Source organism: Equus caballus, chromosome 17, assembly GCF_041296265.1.
Source record: "Equus caballus isolate H_3958 breed thoroughbred chromosome 17, TB-T2T, whole genome shotgun sequence".
Taxonomy (NCBI): domain Eukaryota; kingdom Metazoa; phylum Chordata; class Mammalia; order Perissodactyla; family Equidae; genus Equus; species Equus caballus.
This window is the reverse complement of record NC_091700.1, coordinates 73,843,720-73,856,327: the sequence shown is the minus strand read 5'-3', so window position 1 is coordinate 73,856,327 and position 12,608 is coordinate 73,843,720. Positions and strand designations below refer to the sequence as shown.

The window sequence follows — 12,608 nt, the reverse complement described above, 5'->3', positions numbered from 1 at the left end:
ACATAGAGCATGCATCATAACCAGACTCAGATATGTAAGAAATTTGAGAATTATAAGACTGGGAATTTAGACTGCAACTTGCTAAAGGCTCTAATGGAAGATGTGGACATGATGAAGAACAAATGGGTAATGTAAGCAGACAGATGGAAACTCTGAGAATCAAAAGGAAATGCTAGCAATCAAAAATGCAGTAATGATGTTGAACTAGCCTTGTATACTTGGAATAAATAATAAATTCCACATAAGCATGACGTATAGTGTTTCTAATATTTTGATGAGGATTTTTGCATCTATGTTCATGAGAGCTATTGGTCTATAATTTTCCTTTCTTATAATATATTCATCTCGTTTTGGTGTTAGGATAATGTTGAACTCATAGAATGAGTTAGGCTAGGAGTCAAGCTGTATTTACTGTTACCTCTAGATGTATGTATCAGAGGCTAAAATCTTCTCTAGAGTTCTTGTTTTTGTCTCTGTTGTTTTGTGTTTCCCTAGTGACTCCTTCTTAAATAGTGTCTAAGCCCTTCAGTTCTTTCAGTTGTAATCCCTGTAACTATATAGGAGCCTGATTGATATCATGGTAAAGTTGGGAGGGCAGGGCAGAAAGTTTTCTGTAATTCTATGATTAAGTTTTGTTTTTTGATTGAATCTGTGCTCCTGGGCTGTGACCTCCATGAGTGTTTCTCAACTTCCCCATGCAACACATACTTCTACATGAAAAAGGAAAGCTAGCCAGGGCTGGAGTTAGACATTTCACTGCCCCCAGGTGAGTTAGGCTCCAGTAAAATTCGAGTTGATAAGCCTCTAATAAAATGGCTTCCTGTAGGAGCAGGCCTTTGTTAAGGAGAAGCATGCTATAGGCCTGTTTTAAAGTGATCTCATTTCCCTTCCGCCTGCCAGGAGGAGGAGGGGATTTTTCTCAAATATGCACCATGAGAATTTAGTGGGGCTCCTGGAGGTAAATCTCATGCAGGTTTGTATGTGGGTGGGGGCTCTCTAAGACCGGGTCCTAAAGAGTTTTTTATCTCTCAGTCTCAGCCCTCATCATTTAGTCCATTGGTGTTTTTTTCCGAGTCCTTTTGGTTTTCCCATGGATGAAAATGAAAGGCCCCACTAACTTTCTCCTCGATAATAAAATCCCTGTTCTCAGTCTGCATTCATTGCCTTCTGACTCTTCATTCTGTCTTTAAGGAAAATCAGCCCTGTACGAGTTACTTCCTAGGAAATAACTAATAATGCTGGAAGTCCTTTGGAAACCCAGAAACTCTTGTTAGTTTATTACTCTTTATAATTTATATAATATCAAAATTAATTTGCAAGTGTCTGTCCTTTAATATATTTTATTTATTTACTTCTTATAACAGTAAAGTGGCAAAAATAAAGTTGAGAACTCAGACCCATGATGTAGGTTTTACAAAAGATACTCTCTTCTTTTCTTGCCCAATATCAAAAGATCTGTGTATGTATGTTTAAATATGTAAATTGGCAATTATTCATAAAGAGCCAAAAACACACATGTGAAATGATATTCCACACTTAGATAATATCACATTATTGGCAGAACAGAGAGCACCATATGCCACCCATCCCATCAACATCCTGGAGCAAGGACTCCCTGGAAAGTTCTTTACCCAACTAAATTAGGATCATTGAAAATAACCTTAAGAATTACTGAAAAAATGGATAGATGCCTTTAAGTAATGATTAGAAAATTTAATGACAGATTAATCAGCTGCAGTATTATCAAGAGGACAATTAGTTTACTTCAGACATCGTAGTCTGAAACTTAATTGGTATATCTTCTCTTCTTCATTTCTGTCCTCTGAGGACAGGACACAGGACCTGAATCAAGCCCCACATTAAAATGATTAACTGTAAGTCTATATAATTTAGAAGGAAGTGGGGATGTGAAGTCTGTGAGAGTAGGAAAAAGGCAATGAGACAAGAGTTAGCGGGTGGAAGAAAAGACTAAGAATAGAGACTCCACAAATAAAGGTGGAGTTGACAAAGACCTTATGGGGTTGTTTTCTTCACTGTGCAGAAGCCCTCTAGTTTGATGTAGTCGCACCTGACTAGTTTTGCCAGTGTCTTTGGTGTCATGTCAATGAAATCATTGCCAAAGCCAATGTTACGAAGCTTTTTCCATGAGTTCTCTTTAGGAGTTTTACAGTTTCAGGTCTTATGTTCAAGTCTTTAATCCATTTAAGTTTAGTTTTGTATATACTGTATGAAGGGGGTTCAATTTCATTCTCTAGCATTTGGAAATCCACTTTTCCCAACGTCATTTCTGGAAAAGATTATTCTTTCCCCATCGTATATTCTTCGGACTCTTGTCAAAGATCAGTTACCTATATATGTCTGGGTTTATTTCTGGGTTTTCTGTTCTGTTCTATTGGTCTATATGTCTGTCTTTACGCAAATATCATACTGTTTTGATACTATAGCTTTGTAATATATTTTTAAATCAGAAAATGTAACCCCTCTAGCTTGTTCTTCCCTCTCAAAATTACTTTGGTTATTCTGGGTCTTTTGTTGTTCCATAGGAATTTTAGAATTTTTTTTATGTCTGCAAAATATTCCATTGGAATTTTGATGGGAATAGCACGGAATCTGTAGATCACTTTGGGTAATATGGACATTTTAACAATATTAAGTCTCACAATCCATAAACATAAGATGCCTTTTCATGTATTTTTGTCTTTAGTTTCCTTCATCAATGTTTTGAGTGTATAAATCTTTCACCTCCAGGGTTAAGTTTGCTGTTAAATATTTTAATCTTGTTGATGCTATTGTAAATGGGATTATTTTCTTGATTTCCTTTTCAAATAGTTTGTTAGTGATAGAAATGCAACTGATTTTTTGTATGTTGATTTTCTATCCTTCAACTTTGCTAACTTTACTGAATTCATTTACTAGTTGTTGATTTTTGGGGGAGTCTTTAGGGTCTTCTATTATAAGATCATGTTGTCTGTAAACAGAGACACCTTTACTTCTTCCTTCCTGATTTGGATGCCTTTCCTTTGTTTTTCTTGCCTAATTGTTCTAGCCAGATGTCCAGTAATACGTTGAATAGAGATGGTGAGGGTGGACATCCTTCTCTTGTTCCTGACATTAAAGGAAGAGCTTTCAGCTTTTCACTATTGAGTATGATGCTAGCTGTGTGCTTGTCATATATGGCCTTTATTATGTTGAAGTACATCCTTTCCTTACCTAATTTATTGATCATTTTTATTGTGCATATGTTGAACTATCCTTGAATCCCAGGGATAAATGTCACTTGATTGTAGTGTATGTTTCTTTCAATGTGCTGTTGAATTTGGTGTTCTAGAATTTTGTGGAGGATTTTTGCATCTATGTTCATCAAGGATATCAGCGTGTAATTTTCTTATCTTGTGGTATCTTCTCTGGCTTTGGTATCAGGGTAATACTGACCTCATAATACTGTTCCTTTCTCTTCAAGTTTTGGAATAGTTTGAGAAGGATTGACATTAATTCTTCTCTAAATGTTTGGTAAATTTCACCAGTGAAGTTATCTGGTCCTCTGGTTTTTTGTTGGGACATTTTTGATCACTGATTCAAATTCCTGACTAATAATCAGTCTGTTCATATTTTCTATCTTTTCATGATTCAGTCTTTGTAGGTTGTATGTTTCTAGGAATTTATCCATTTCTTTTAGGCAGTACAATTTTGGGGGGTTTATAATTGTTCATGATAGTCTCTATGAGACTTTGTATTACTTTTTTATCAGTTGAGTCAATTGTAATGTCTCATCTTGCATTTTGACTTTTATTTGAGTCCTCTGTCTTTTTTCTTGGTTAGTCTAGCTAAAGGTTTATTAATTTTGTTCATGTTTTCAAAAAACAACTCAGTTTTGTTGATCTTTTCTATTGTTTTTCTAGTCTCTATTTTATGTATTTCTGTTTTAGTTTTTATTACTTCCCTTCTTCTGATACCTTTGGGCTTAGTTCCTTATTCTTTGTTTTAGCTCCATGACGTACAAAGTTAGGAAGTTTGAGATGTTTATACTTTCTTAATGTAGGCATTTTTATCGCTATAAACTTCCCTCTTGGAACTTATTTTGCTGCATCCCATAAGTTTTGGTATATTGTTTTTCCATTTCATTTATCTCTGATATTTTTGAATTGCTCTTTAGATTTCTTCCTTGACCCATTGGTTGTTCAAAAATGTGAGTTTAATTTTGCAGGAGAGGAAAGAATCAACAGAATGAAAATACAACCTGGGAATGGGAGAAAATATTTGCAAAGCATATATCTGATAAGAAACTCCTACAATTCAGAATATATAAGGAGCTCAATAGCAAAAAAGCCAATAACCTAATTAAGAAAAGGCAAAGGACTTGAATAGACATTTAACCAAAGAAGATATATAAATGGCCAACAGATATATGAAAAGGTGCTCAAAAGCACTAATCATCAGAAAAATACAAATGAAAAACCACAGTGAGATATTACCTCATACCAGTTAGGACTGTTATTAAAAAAAATGATAAGTGCTGGTGAAAATGTGAAGAAATTTGAACCCTTATACACCATTGGTGAGAATATAAAATGGTGCAGCTGCTATGGAAAACAGTCTAGGATTTCCTCAAAAATTAAAGCATGGATCTACCATATGATCCATTAGCCCCACTCCTGGGTATATATTCAAAAGAATTTTGAAGAGATATCTACACTTCCATGTTCCTTGCCGCATTATTCACAATAACCATGGTACGGAAACAACTCAAATATCCATCGACAGGTGAACAGATGAATAAAATGTGGTATATACATACAATGGAATATTACTCAGCTTTTAAAAAGAGCGAAATCCTACCATTTGGGAAATCATGGGTAGACCTGAAGACATTGTGCTAAGTGAAATGTCTGTCCTAGAAGGATAAATATTGCATGATTCCACTTATTTGAAGTATTTACAGTAGTGAAACCCATAGAAGCGGAGAATAGAATGATGGTTGCCAGGGGAAGAGGGAAAGGTGAAGATGGCGAGATGTTTTCAATGGGTATAAAGCTGGAGTTATCAAGATGAATAAGTTCTGGAGATCTAGACAACAGAGGTCTATACTTAACAAGTATTGTGTACTTAAAAACCTGTTAAGAAGATAGGTCTCATGCAAAACATTAACACAAGCACATTCACATGCAAACACAGAAAGAGAACACAAGAAATATTTTGAAGGTGGAAGCCTTTTGATGGATGCCTCTATTATCTTGTGTGGTGATGGTATCATGGGTGTATGCATTTTCCAGACTCATTCAAATGTATACATATGTGCAACTTTTTGCATATTAAGTACACCTCAGAGTTAAAAAAAAAAAGGACTTCATGGGAAAAGTGAGAGATCGGTTTACACTCTTCTTTAGACTTTTTATATACAATGATTAAAAAATAAGATGTCTAGTGATGAGTGAGCCTTTACCAATATTATAAAGACTCAAAGTATAGATAAGAAGATATAAATTGGACATGTACTTTTTCTAATTTGTGCACTTCAATGATATAATTTTCAACAATTTTATAATGGAATTTTAAAAGTCATCCAGAAAATCCAAAATCTCAACAACTTTGAAGTGCTGCATCTAAACTTTCCTTTATGTTAAATATTTCACAAATCATTCTACAGTCTAAGTGATTCAGCTAACGGTTGAAAGTTAGACAGTTTCTACCGTTTTGTTGTCTGGGGGCTGTGCTGTCCTGACACGCTTGCTCTACAGCTAGAGTGCTTCCAGTAGATGCCTTCTGCCATCTTTATCCTTGCTCTGATGGAGCCGGCATGTAAATCAGGTCTTTGTGTCTGCTTCCCTTTCACATTGTGCTTCTAATTCATTGTGACAGATTTCATCTTTCAAGTCGTGCCAGGCCTACTGGCAGTGATGTGCTTTTCATATGTCACTCTCTTCACACGGTTTGATTAAATTGGTTCTCCTGCTCTCTGGGGAGAGTGGCTAAAAGCCTTAGTGGCCATTTCTAACTCAATTGTGTAATTCAACTTTTTAGTATCCAAATTCTAGTCATTAACTTGGGTTTTAATACAAAAGAATTACTATAATCTGTAAATTTGTCCTCTAACACCATTTAAAAACAAGAATTTTTAATAAAATATCATAGTTCATATTCATAGTAGTTTTAAACACTTTATGAAAATTGTGTTTTTCAGAATAGATTTCACATTTCATTACATTCCTTGTGAACAAGACCAGATACCATATTAAAAATGAAATAAATATAAACATCGTTCAACAAGAAGAGTTTAAACAAGGTCATTATATTAGTATCCTTTTTCCCCTGGCACATAACTGAAAACTATATTGACTTGATATAAAATTTATGACATTAATGTCATATTCTTTTTTCTTTTTTTTGAGGAAGATTAGCCCTGAGCTAATATCTGCTGCCAATCCTCCTCTTTTTGCTGAGGAAGACTGGCCCTGAGCTAACATCCGTGCCCATCTTCCTCCGCTTTATACATGGGACGTCTACCACAGCATGGCATGCCAAGCAGATCCAAACTGGCAAACTCCGGGCCGCTAAAGCGGAATGTGCTAACTTAACTGCTGTGCCACTGGGGCTGCCCTTAATGTCATATTCTAATTTAGGTTTAAGAAAATGTTCTAAGAGCCAGAGTTTCTGGTTCTACTACCTAGAGCTGAGGCCAAACTCTGACATTTTGTGCTTCACTTATTAATCTGTAAAACAAGAGAGCTGAATTGAAAAAAAAATCTAATATTATTTTTGGCTTTTCAAAAATCTGTGTTCAGTTTATTGTGTGTGTTTCTACATATCTTCCCCTGTGGATAAAAAATCCAATGAAAATGAAATTTGAGTTACTTTCATGAAATACTCCAAAGATTTAAGTTGTTGTTTCCTTTTCAAATGTTTATATGTATTTTAAATTTTAAACTTTTATCTTATTCAGCCATCTTGGAATTTGGTCAAAGCCAGTGTCAAATTCTGGCTCCATTTCTAGTTGCTATGTGATTCGCTGTGCATGTGTCTGTGCATGTTTGTGCATATACATATTTGTTTCTATATTTGCATATAAATTAATGATTATTCTCACCTTATAGAGTTGACATAAGTTGCTTAGTGTAGTTTGTGGGACACAGTAAATATCCAGTAGATTGTAGTGTCATTAAAAATCATGAAACTTGAGGATATGTCACCTATAAATGAATTTTTAATACTCAAAATTCCCTAGAAATGTAATGCTGTGCTATTCTTGTCTTTATATACAACACTTGGTTTATGTGGCTTAATTTTTCCTTAGTGATAAAGCGATATATCACTAGTTATGATGCTGGGAGGTTTCTGCTGACAAAAAGTACTATATATCTCACTACTGTTCAGGTTGAATTATTTGGAATATGTGTAATATGATGTTTCGTATTGGTCTAAAGTTTAGTGAGGGGACTTTCTGGGCATTAATTGGTATATTTAATATAGGATTCATTTTCTATTGGGGAGAGAAAAGGCTAGTTTCTGATTTCTACCTTAAAAAAAACCTAAAGCTTAAGAGACAGGCAGTTTAACCTCTCTAATGGCAATAGTAAACGTGAAGTTGCTGTAATATTAGCATCCACTTGCATTTTCAGAATTTTTTTGTGCAAAGGATCCATGTATATTTCCAGTGAGCGCATAATTGATCATATTCACAGAGACTTGGCATTTCTTGCATCCTTGTCTTAAGTCCTTAAGGCTTAGTAGTGAGAAGCTGGATTCTTAGGGGATTTGGAAAGAATAAATCATCAGCCAGAATATGCATAGAAATGTATCCAGTGATGTGCTGGTAATGTTTAACCACTGGTTCTCTGGGGAAAAATATGTCAGCATGTATATATGCATATAAATTTATTACAGATTATACTGATCTGTAGGACATGTAGCACCAATTTTACAAATAATACACAATATTGTTTTGATAAATTCCATGTAGTACATTGATTCTTATAAGATGCTGTTACTGTTTTTGCCTAACTCTTGTATCTGTAGCCAAAATGTGGTTGTAACTGATAAAATAGTTCCAATGTAAATATTTTAATTTACATTAATAAATAAGATGAAAGTGAAACGATGAACTTCACTCCTTCCACAATCACATGAATGGCTTATTTGCTGCATCTTACAATACTTTTTGAACACTGAAAAAATATTTGCTCAGTTTTTGAGCTATTCATAAGGTAATAGCTATAGATAGGACACCCTTTTGAGTTTTATCTGCATTAATATTTCACCCATTACCATATTAAATCTAGACAATTTAAAAATAAAACCCTGATTTATATTGTTTCCTGTAAATGCTTTTACCCTGTTAGATTTTAAGCTCCCAAGTTGACATCATTGAATAGCAAGCACCTTGTGAAGAGATGTGCGGTAGCACACCGCTGTTTCCATCAAACAGGAGCAGCCGCCACGAATAACCTTAAGAGCCTACAAAATAGTAAAACCAGTAGGAAGTAATGAGTATTTGCTATGTTTATCTTTGCAAAATAATTTTAAATCTTATATTTACATATTCTAACTTTTAATAATGTCAGTGTTTAGCAAACTGCTCACAAAATTCCTGAAAACCTAATAATTGTCTCTCCTGGGCTAGCAAATGCTAGCTCCAGCACACCATTGGCTAGACCTAACCATCTTACAGCAACTGTAAGTGAGAATTCTCTAATGATGTCTATGTGTGAGAAGAGGTCACCAGAGTTACTAAAGTCCCAACGAAGGGTGAAATCAGCTTTAAACACAGCCAGAATCTGAAAGCAGACATATATCACAACAATACCAAGCAAGTAAGAACTCCCTTAACTTTCCTCCCTCTCCCACCATCCACACCTACTGGGAAACTCCAGAAACTCTAGAGGGCCGGGGAGGGAAAGGGGAGCCCATGACAGTGCGCTTCACCTGGTACAGATTGCCATACCATCTGCTGTGGCTGGGCTAGGGGAAAGTATGAGCATTAGATCAAATTCAGGGTTTTGATTATTAACATAGGACCAGGCATACAAATTCTTTACATTAGAAAATATTTGCCCACTTAAAGTGAAATTAGTAATTCATGCTTTATAAGAGATCTGAAGAGTAATGGTCGTCTTAAACTTTAATTTGAAAAGATAGACTTAAAACAGAAAAAGAAATCAGTAAAAATGTTGTGATGAGATCCCGCAAGACAGAAGTGCAATCTGTATACTGATATACTTTTTATTTCCTTTGATGATGTTTGATTTAACTCAGCAAATATGTTTTCAAAACTGGGTATTAAGCATATTTCACATTAAAAGTTATTTCTGTGGTAATTATATACAGAATAAAGATAGGAAAGTAATTGCATTTTTCTTTAAGTGGAAAAATACTGTGTGTTTCAAAATTTTTGAAAATCTTTCTAGATTGTTATGATTAATTTAAAATAATAAATTCAAGTGGCTCATGATTCATATTTATGCCTATCAAGGAATAAGGTATAAAGTAGAGAAAGAAAGATCATATGGATGTGAATTCAAATTGAATCAAGAGACAGTTGTCATGAGGAAAGAACCCTTCTTGTGGTTTGTAAAATTGTCAGCTCTGCTTAATCTCAATGCATGTTTTTTTCTTGAGTTTTCCTCTGAACACTCTAATTGAGCTTAAAGTTCAATACTGCTTGGAAAGATGGCTATTAAAAATGTCTGTATGCCTTAGGAAATTTATTGAAAGGGAAATAAAACTGAGTAAATAAAAGAATAATTTATTTACAATCGCCACCAAGCAACTGCCATGAGTACGTAACTCCCATGTGTGGCTCCAACTCAAGGAAAAATACTTCTTTAGCATTCTGATATTTATCAAAAACTAATCATGAGTCAGTATTTGTCATGAATTCTAGTTACATATCTTCTCAACAAAATAGCTTTAGGAACAATTTTTCTCAATAAAACAAAAAAAAATCCTATAAACAGTTAACAATAATTATGAGGCTATTATTTTTAAATTTTATTATTATAATCTTAGTACATGAGGATCAAATTGAGAAATATTACTGTTTTACTGGCAGTTTTCCTGGTGTTGTTTGAGACTTTCTTCCTCAAAGGTCAAGGTATATTTTTGATCCCTCTCGGTCAGATAATGGGCATTTCTTCTTCCTTTGTCTTTTTAAAGGTATGCTTTTGTGGTGAGGAAGATTGGCCCTGAGCTAGCATCTGTTGCTAATTTTCCTCCTTTTTTTGTCTCTCCCCACAGGCCCAGCACATAGTTGTATGTCCTAACTGTGAGTCCTTCTAGTTCTATGTGGGATGCCGCCACAGCATGGCTTGATGAGCAGTGTGAAAGTCTGCACCCAGGATCTGAACCGGCGAACCCTGGGCTGCCAAAGTGGATCACATGAACTTACCATCATGCCACAGGGCCAGCCCCAACATTTCTGAAATGTAAGAATATTTGTATGGGTAAATATGTATTTATTTTGTGTGGGAAAGTGTATGCGTTTGTAGTGATTGCATGTTTGTATAAAACTATATGAATTATAATAAACATGATTTAAGATATAACTATATAAATAAATCAGTATAAATAGCGCTATATATTAATGATAATATGTTTTAGATGTATTTTTATGTCATGTTAAAATATTTTGTGTTCTGAATGTAAATTTTCTTAATTATCACTATGTGTTGAAAAGTTTTGTCAATTTAATAAAAAAAATTTCAGTACAACAAATTGGTATTATAACTCTGGGGCATTATAAACATTCATTACATAATTTACTTGGTACAGCATGGGAAACAGCAAGAAATAAAAATTATAATTATATAACCATTATTAAATTAGTTTGCGAGAGACTCTAAAACCTTGAAACTCATAAACGCTAAGATCTATAACTAGAAATGAGTCTACAATAAAAATTTAAATTGATTGAAATCTAGCGTGTTTACCAGTTGAGATAAATGCATTGATGTAGTTGTTGTTTGCTATTTTATTGCTCAGGCTTTGGAAATATTAATATAGCAAATTATAAGTGGAATTTCATAAAGAAAGGCCATGCAAACAAACCATAATGCCAATATTATGGTCTCCTACAGTCTACTAATACCCTTTTCCTTATAGTTATTAGTAGTAAAACTCATTGTCAACTCTAATTATTTAGACAGTGTATACATAGCAAGTGAGAGGCCTTGAGGCATTGGGCAATGCAATAGCATAGACCAGGTAGTCCGTGCCTCTATGTATTATTTACATAGATTAAAGTAGGGATTGAATAAAGTTTTGTGTATATACACACTTCTTTTCAGAGTGTCTACCACAGTCAGAGCCTCATGAATACAAGGTATTATAATGTCGTTATTGTACTTATTTTAAGGATTAAAATCAATAGTGCGTATAAATAATCTATGATAACATCTCCCTTATGACTCTTCTTAAATGTATTTTATTTATTTCTCTTCATCTGCCTCTTGGATTGCAGATGTATTTGCATAGATAGAAGCATGAAATAAGGAATTTGCTCATGCTTTTCCTCTTAAAGTAATTGACAATAGTGAGATAATATAATGGATGTGAATCTGGACCAGTTAGCCAGGGCTAAAATCCTGGTTCTTCCACTTGTCACCTGTATGGCATTGAACAATTCCCTCAAACATTTTGTGCCTCAATTTCCTCATCTTTAAAATTACTATAATAGGGCCGGCCCAGTGGTGCAGTGGTTAAGTTCGCACGTTCCACTTCTCAGCGGCTGGGGATTCGCCGTTCGGATCCGGATGTGGACATGGCACCGCTTGGCACGCCATGCTGTGGCAGGTGTCCCACATATAAAGTGGAGGAAGATGGGCATGGATGTTAGCTCAGGGCCAGGCTTCCTTAGCAAAAAAAGGAGGACTGACAGTAGTTAGCTCAGGGCTAATCTTCCTCAAAATAAATAAATAAATAAAATTAGTATAATAGTTCCTTCCTCTGTTACTACATGTTAATTACTTACAACATTCACTGGTAAATTCTAAGCTTTCAGTTAATGTTTGCTCTTTTCATTGGGTAGGCTTCTTTTGCAGAGGGAGGAAAATCATTTTACTCTCTATAATGTGGACAGAATTTCCTTGGGGCTAATGAATGAGATTCTTTTCCCTCAAGCCTTAAAAGACAATCTTAAATTACCTATTTTATAAATAAAGTGGCAAATAGTAAGTTGCTTGGATATTCACCTTGGGTAGATATCTTTGATGAAAAGCTTGTCTCAATAGAGGGGGAGAAATTCTGTGTCAAAAGAAATTCTTGACCCTAGTACAAAATATGAAGGAAATAATCTAATTTTAAAGGGCCAGCACATACCATGTACCTCTACTTGTGCATTTTCCCTAAACAAGGTGGATATAAGTGATATACTCTTAGATTAGACTGAAGAGCATATAATTTAACAATAATATAATGATTTAATAAGTATTTCTTGAAAAGTAGAGTTTATTTTAATTATTTGTGAATTTAGATTTTGGTTTTGGGGGCTGAAAGACAGAATAGATTAAAAATATAGGGGACATTTGGAAGAGGAACACTTTTTGAAAAGTTATTTTTTTTGTAGAAGAAAGAAAAATCCAAGATATTGAAAAAAGGCTAAAAAAGTATCACTGGGAAAT

The 12,608-nt window shown here is 34.4% G+C and overlaps 1 long non-coding RNA gene across 1 annotated transcript in view; it reads left to right on the top strand.

Moving 5' to 3' along the window:
- LOC138918547 (uncharacterized) overlaps positions 1-12,608 on the top strand; it is a 79,910-nt gene that overhangs the window by 32,772 nt on the left and 34,530 nt on the right. Inside the window, exon 2 of the long non-coding RNA XR_011428037.1 lies at positions 10,228-10,415. This is a non-coding gene — a long non-coding RNA (uncharacterized lncRNA). The remainder of the gene's footprint in view (positions 1-10,227; positions 10,416-12,608) is intronic.